General features: G+C 52.1%; 1 protein-coding gene across 1 annotated transcript in view; it reads right to left on the bottom strand.

Moving 5' to 3' along the window:
* Gcm1 (glial cells missing homolog 1 (Drosophila)) overlaps positions 1–6181 on the bottom strand; it is a 22825-nt gene that overhangs the window by 7019 nt on the left and 9625 nt on the right. The gene's annotated exons all lie outside the window — the stretch shown is intronic.

Genomic DNA, 6181 nt, shown 5'->3' with positions numbered 1-6181 from the left:
CGGCTTTTTTCTTTTTGCTTATGTGGTGCTGAGGAATCGAACCCAGGGCCTCAGGCATGCAAGGCAAGCGCTCTACCACTGAGCCACCTTCCCAGCCCTTCCCCATTTCTTGTCCAGTAAAATATCCCTGAGGCCTGTCCACCTCAGCGTTTTTCTGAGGGTGAAGTATCATGTGTATAAAGTGTTAACACAACATATACCCTGGTCAGGGTCGGGGCGGCTCCGCCACACCGCACAGATGGTCCTCAGAAGCCACCGCGAGTGACCAGATGGTCTCGGCAGCCAGACTTAGGTTGTGCATCCACAGCCTCCTGACACATGGCCTAGGGGTCTGGATATTTTATCTAGAAGAGTCTAGAAGGTCAGCCTAGAAGACTTGGAAGGTTTTGAAGGAGAGATCAGCCAGGGAACCTCTCTCTTACTTCTCCAGCGAGAAAGCACAGTGTGGAAAAGAGCGGCAAGAATGGTCTGAAGGGTGACCGCGCACGTGCGTCTCTGTCAGGTGGGTGGGACTTCCTGCCTGAGCGCTGGCGGGCACTCCGAGCAGGCTGTGAGTGGAACTGGAGGAGAGGCTGGGGGCTTCTGCTCCCCAGTCAGCTCTAGGAGTTGCTCACCGGGAGGCACGGCAGGTGGATCGCGGACGGGGCCTGACCTCCTCAGGGTTTGCCTTCTCCCCGGGCCTCTGCTCCCTCTGAGCCTGGTTGCTGTCCCCACCTCCCGCCTTTCCTCTCCCTCTCGCTCTTCCTTCTCCCTTCTGACTGAACGCCTAGACGCTACTGTGTGGATTCCTTGCACAGAAATGCCCTGGAAAGAATAATAAAATATAGAGTATCTTACCATGGAAAGAATGAAAAATGCAGCTTAAAGCGCTTAAAGGAGGCGTGTACTACCTTGAGGAATTCAGCGGACCGGATTTATATTATTCCAGTACAATGCACACTTAGCAGGACAGTAAAGGCCAGCAAGTCCGAGGCGCGTGGACGAAAGCTGATCTGTGCGTGTTTTCAAGATGAATGGCTGCAGCCGGGTGCCAGTGGCCCACACCTGTCACCCTAGCTACTCAGGAGGCTGGGATCTGAGGATCCAGGTTCAAAGCCAGCCCAGGCAGGAAAGACCGTGAGACTTATCCCCAATGAACCACCAGAAATCTGGAAGTGGCGCTGTGGCTCAAGTGGTAGAGCACTCACCTTGAGCTGAAGAGCTGAGGGACAGCACCCAGGCCCAGAGTTCAAGCCCCATGACTGACCCCACATACACACCAAAAGAATGACTGCACCATTCAGAAGGAACTGGTGTTTATGAGCACTATCAGTTGTTCAAACTGAGCAAAGTCTCCCCGCTGGAGGGGAAGGCTCACACCTTCCCAGCCACTTCCTTCCATATGGTGACCTCCACACCCTCATTTTCTAATTCCATTAATAGTGGGGTAATAAGTTGGACAGTGTGTGCACTGATAAAATTGCTAGGCATAGAGCCAAGCTCCAGTGGCCCACGCCTGTCATCCTAGCGACTCAGGAGGCAGAGATCTGAGGACTGCGCTTCAAAGGCAGCCCAGGCAGGAAAGTTCATGAGACTCTTATCTCTAGGTAACCAGCAAAAAGCCAGAAGTGGAGCAGTGGCTCAAGTGGTAAAGCACCAGTCTTGAGTGAAAAAGCCAACCAAGGGTGCAAGGCCCCAAGGTCAAGCCCCAGTATAGGTGTGCACACGTATGCACACACACACACACACACACATACACACACACACACACCGTAGGCATAAATGTGATTACATCAAACTTCCCTTGACTGCTTGTTTATTCCTATTCTTTCGATTTGACATTTCATGGAATCTTTTTTTTCATAGTAATTACGAGACAAGCTAGACTCAAATAATGCAAAAATTCTAAATGTCAAATGGACAATAAGGATCCCTAAAAGTCTTTTAATTTAAGGTGTCAGAGAGGTAAATTTACAAAACAAAGCAGAATCACTTCTTAAATGTTGGTTAATGACTCCCCATACACCCTTTCCGTCCATTCCTCCGGGGACCCGTTCATGGCCTGTGAGACGATCCGGCCTCATCGCTCAGGCTGACCTGGAACCCCCTCTGTCCGGCCTCCCCAGCGCTGAGATTACAGGCAGGCAGCACCGTGCCCACTGCCTCTTCTTTTTAGATCCTTTGTTTAGTTTAATTTCTAACCTTGCATGGGTAACTGTTTGTTTTTCCTCTTGGTTAAGAAGTTTATCATTGAAAGGGAATATTCCTAAGGTCTCCCACATGTACATCTAACTGAGTTGTATTTTATTTTATTTTTTGAAAGTTTTCGCAAGGATTTAGTTTAGTATAACAGGGCTAAAGTAGGAATAAGTAGAACCCTAGAGAAATACTTCTTGCTTGCCATGCAGAAAATAGGCATTAAAGATTTTTCTAATTTCTATTTTATAATCTCCTGGATAACACCATCAGGAGTTTAATGGAGATTTCTAGGTATTGGACGAAGTTCAGGGGCACCCAGGGCTACACAGTGAGATGCTGTCTCTTGAAAGGAAGAAAAATAAGGAGTGGAGAGAGGAGGGAGGAGGAAGGAGGGAGGGGAGCTGAGCGGAGCTGGGGGGAGGGGCCCAGGACCTTGGTTTGGTGTGGCTTTGGCCATGAGTTTGATTTCACAACTCTGTGCTCAAGAATAAACTGACTCAAGACATTTGAGCTATTGAAATGATCTTACTGCTGCTGCTGAGAGGTGGGTAATGGCAGGACTAGGCCCCTTTCCTTTCCTGTAAAATGGGGTACTGTTTAGGAGAAATGGGCACTGAATTTATTCTCAAGAGGTGAGTGTGTGCGTATGTGTGTGTGTGTAAGCGTGCACGTGTGGGATAAATGGGTTTTGAACTCAGGGTCTGACCATTGTCCCCTAGCCTTCTCCCTCAAGGTTGGTGCTCCACCACTTGAACCACAGCTGGCTTTTTGCTGGTCATTGGAGATAAATGTCTTCTGGACTTTCCTGCCTGGCTGGCTTCAAACCAGGATCCTTGGAGCTCAGCCTCCTGCGTTGCTAAGATTACAAGGGTGAGCCACCGGCACCCCGCCTCATCCTCCATTTTTTTTAACCTAAAGGATGAAAGCATTGTTACAAAGTTCTCTCTTAAGAATGAGAGTCAGTACTGACGAGAGTGGATGGATCCATCGCTGCCAGCCCACTGGTGGAGTCTAGATCTCAGCCTCGTGTCGTCATCCCGTAGCCCCGTTTGTAAGGGAGGAGCGGCCCTCTCAGCCCTGAGCCTGCGGCCTGGCCGGGGCCAGCAAGCTCTAAAGCAATGGTGGTGTACTGACCTCGTGCCCGAGAGGTGTGGGGTGCGGCGCACGGTGGGGGGCCACCCGGCCTGGAGTAAGGAGGCTTTTGCCCGGCCAGCTGCAGGTCCAGCGCCTGTGCGTCAGGCCTTGTGGCCCTGGGCACCCCCTGGGAGCAGTTCCCGAGCCCCCCACACCGCCTTCCAGGCCCGTGGGACCCCAGCTGCTCTTGCTGAACACATGTGCACCATTCCTGCAAGGGGCACCGGCCGAGGCCTTCGGAATACATCTGTCCCGGGCAGGCTGCCTCTGCCAGAGAGACGCGGGCTGACTGCCGTCCTTGTTCAAGTCCCTCTGCGACCCCGAACGTGCGAACGCGGGGACATGCCAACACATGTGGGGAAGGGAATGTGGCTCCGTGGCCCAGTAGCCCTCAGCCTTCCCTGGTGAACGGTGAATTCTGGCCACTCAAATGCATCTGAAAATACCTGCCTAGCAGGTACAAGGTCCTGAGTTCAAATCATAATTCTAATTTTTAAAAAAAGTCTGCCTCAGATGGAAATGTTAAATGGGAACCCTTTGTCCAACCTTTCCACGTTTCGAAAATAAAATTGAAAAACAAAACAACTATGTTATTTGTAAATGGGAAATTTTACAAGAACTTCAAGACTTGGCATTGAGCCCTCTGAGTCCAACCAGGACTAGCAGAGCTACTGGAGAGACCCCGTGGAAACAGCCCCAAGGCAAAAAGAGGCTAGACCCCCACCTCCTACACAGCCTCCACCACAGCCTCCTAGCTCAGCCTCCCCTTGGGTGGGATAGTGAGAAGAAATGCAGCTCCGTAGCAGACAAGGGGGCACACACGCACCCTGGGTTTCATTTAGCCACGAAGAACATCCGGTCACTTGCAGGAAAAGGGATGGAACTGAGATTGAGTTAAATGAAATAAGCCAGACTCAGAAAGACAGGCAGTGCCTATTTTCCCTGGTGGGTGGAATTTGGGGGTGGGGAAGGACAGAAAATAAGAGGAGAGCTGTTAGGAACAGGAAAGAGGAGAGGAGGGGAAGGGAGGGTAACTGCGGGTGGACGTGATTGAAGCTCGCATGCGTGTGCTCGGGAATGTCACCACGAAACCTCTTTGAACAACTAATAGATGCCAATAAAAAGGAAATAAAATCCATCCCATTTTATTGAACCTAGTATTACCCTTTTCTTTCTTAACAACTCTTTAAAAATTCCTTGTAACTTCTGCAGTGCACAACATGCTTTGGAAAACACTGGTCTGAAGCGCTTAGCGCAGGTCCTGTGAGCAAGCCCTGCTGTGAGTTAACAGAGGAAGTGAGAAAGTCCAGGGGTCCAGATGGCTCACAGTGAGCCATGAAGCCTGGCTTCACCCGGCCACCACGCCCCGCCCCGCCCGGCCTGGCCACGCCCGCCCGCCCGGCCTGGCCACGCCCTTCCACTGCAACACGCCCGCTGCAATTTGCCTGACCACGCCCCCTATACTGCCACCATGCCCCGCCCCACCCAGCCCGGCCCCGCCCCTCCTCCACGCCCGGCCCCGCCCGGCCCGGCCACGCCCCCCTACCACCACCACGCCCCGCCCCACCCAGCATGACCACGCCCCCTCCACTGCCACCACGCCCGCCCCACTATGCCTGACCACGCCCCCTCTACTGCCACCATGCCCCGCCCCACCCTGACTGACAACAGACCCACGCCCCTCCACCACGCCCCCGGCCACGCCCGGCCACGCCCCTCCACTATGCCCCGGCCACGCCCCTCCACCACCACCACGCCCCGTCCATGCCCCATCCATCCTCAGCCCAGGGGCATGAGGCTGACTCCCACAATCCCACAGACTCGAGAGCTTGCAGGAGAGCATGCACCCCACTTTAAGAAAGGGAATTTCAGAAGAGGGAGCTGATTCTAAAAGGGTCTACCATGCTGTGCTTGAACTCAAATCCAAGGCTGTGTCTCTCAGTCTGGAGCTTTGTGCACCCTGCTGTTGAGAAGTGTGGGAGACAGCGTGACTTTTCACCTCACCTGGTTGTTAGTATAATTCCAGAAGCTCCTGCCCTGTTGGGAAGGGATGGTCTTTTAAGGGATGTTTGCATGTTTTGTTACTTCCCTGCTGCATTTAAATAAGTTGACCGGTGCTTAACTACTTCCACAAACCAGGGTGGTAGAAACTATAAACTACAGGCGATGCATTTCCAAAAGAGAATGTGTGTTTTTGCCCTTTGCCTCGGCAGTGTCCTGGCTGGTTAAGAATGCTTTTGTTTTGAAAGTCCCTGTTGGGACAGGACTTCTCTGAGCCAAGTTTTGCTCCAGGGAAGTTGCTTCTTTATTTACAGATATGATCGTTGATACGGATCCTGTTTCAAGGGGGGGAAATGCCTGTGGATCCCAGAGTCTCTGGCCTGTCCTCTGACCCCTGCCTTTGACTGGGACATTGGGACATTTCTTACGGATTTTCTGTTTGTTCATGTCCATCTCCTAGCTGGGGACTGCAATCATGAAGTTAGAAATAGAGTCCTCCCCGGACACTATGTTGAAAATGAACTACACAACTTATGAGTGTGAATGGGAGGGGGAAACTAGGAGAGAGTGAGGGACAAGGTGACCTTGTCCAAAAAGACCTGCACTCTTCACCTGACTTATGCGACTATAACCGCTCTGTACATCGCCTTGATAATAACAATTAAAAATTTTATGCCGGGCGCTGGTGGCTCACGCCTGTAATCCTAGCTACTCAGGAGGCGGAGATCTGAGGATCGCGGTTCAAAGCCAGCCCTGGCAGGAAAGACCATGAGACTCCTATCTCCAATAAACCACCAGAAAACCGGAAGTGGCACTGTAGCTCAAGTGGTAGAGCGCTCGCCTTGAGCTGAAGAGCTGAGGGACAGCA

The sequence above is a fragment of the Dipodomys ordii genome, unplaced genomic scaffold (assembly GCF_000151885.1).
Source record: "Dipodomys ordii isolate 6190 unplaced genomic scaffold, Dord_2.0 Scaffold44, whole genome shotgun sequence".
NCBI lineage: Eukaryota > Metazoa > Chordata > Mammalia > Rodentia > Heteromyidae > Dipodomys > Dipodomys ordii.
This window is presented reverse-complemented; position numbering and strand designations above follow the sequence as displayed.